The sequence below is a fragment of the Galeopterus variegatus genome, unplaced genomic scaffold (genome assembly GCF_000696425.1).
Source record: "Galeopterus variegatus unplaced genomic scaffold, G_variegatus-3.0.2 Scaffold5820, whole genome shotgun sequence".
Lineage (NCBI taxonomy): Eukaryota > Metazoa > Chordata > Mammalia > Dermoptera > Cynocephalidae > Galeopterus > Galeopterus variegatus.
This window is the reverse complement of record NW_007731931.1, coordinates 90,775-92,525: the sequence shown is the minus strand read 5'-3', so window position 1 is coordinate 92,525 and position 1,751 is coordinate 90,775.

Here is a 1,751-nt window from a genome sequence, read left to right as displayed (position 1 = left end):
TACAGTGTATATTGACAAAATAAAATAAATAAATAAATAAATAATTAAAAAAAAAAATAAAATAAAATAAAATTTCTGTAAAAAAAAAAAGAAAAGAAAAGAAACTCTGGAAACTATACAAACACATGGAAATTAAACAACATGCTCCTTAACAACATAAAAAATAAAATAAAATAAAATTTCTGTAAAAAAAAAAGAAACTCTGGAAACTATACAAACACATGGAAATTAAACAACATGCTCCTTAACAACATATGGGTCCAAGAAGAAATTAAACAGGAAATTTAAAAATTTCTCAAAACCAATTAAGGGGCCGAGCCCGTGGTACACTCGGGAGAGTGCGGTGCTGGGAGCGCAGCAGCGCTCCCACCGCGGGTTCGGATCCTATATAGGGATGGCTGGTGCGCTCACTGGCTGAGCGTGGGGCGGCCGGTCTCAAAAAGGACAAAAAAACCAATTAAAATAAAGACACACCATACCAAAACCTGTGGGATACTGCAAAAGCAGTAGCAAGAGGGAAGTTTACTGCAATAAATGCTTACATCAAAAGAATAGAAAGACTTCAAATAAAAAACCTCATGCTACACTTCAAAGAACTAAAAACAGAAGAAAATCCCAATCCCAACATTAGTAGATGGAAAAAAATAATTAAGATCAGTGCAGAACTAAATGAAATAAAGACCCAAAAAACAATACAAAAGATCAACAAAACCAAAAAAGTTGTTTTTTCAAGAAGATAAACAAAATAGACAAACCATTAGCTAGGCAAACTAAAAAAAGAAGACAGAAGACCCAAATAACAAAAATTAGAAACGAAAAAGGAGACATTACAACCAATAGCACAGGAATACAAAGAATCATTAGAGACTATTGTAAACAACTACACACCAACAAATGTGAAAACCTGGAGGAAATGGATAAATTTCTAGACACATACATACTACCAACACTGAACCAAGAAGAAATAAAAACCTGAATAGACCAATAACAAGCAACAAGATTGTAGCTGTAATCAGCAGTCTCCCAACAAAGAAAAGCCCAAGACCAGATGGCTTTATGCTGAATTCTACCAAACTTTAAAGAAGAATTAATACCAATTCTCTTCAAACTATCCAAAAAACTGAAACAGAGGCCATTCTCCCCATACTCAGTCTATGAGGCCAGCATCACCCGGATACCAAAACCAGACAAAAAAACAACAGAAAAGGCCAATATCCTTGATGAACACAGACACAAAAATCCTCAATAAAATATTAGCAAATAGAATACAGCCACACATCAAAAAAATTATATACCACAATCAAGTGGAATTCATTCCAAGGAAGCAAGGATGGTTCAATATACTCAAGTCAATAAATGTGATAGACCACATCAACAAAATCAAGGACAAAAACCATATGATTATCTTAACAGACACATAAAAAGCATTTGACAAAATTCAACATCTCTTCAGGATAAAGACTCAACAAATCAGATATAGAAGGAAAGTAGTTCAACACAGTAAAAGCCATATATGACAAACCCACTACCAATATCCTGAATGGGGAAACCTTTCAGTTTTTCCCTTAAGAATGGAAACAAGACAAGGATGCCCACTCTCACCACTCCTATTTAAAATAGTATTGGTGGGGCCGGCCCGGTGGCGCACTGGATAAGTGCGCCGCTTGGGAAGCACGGCGGCGCTCCCGCCCGAGGGTTTGGATCCCACATACAGACCGGTTCCCGCTCACTGGCTGAGTGAGGCGTGGGGG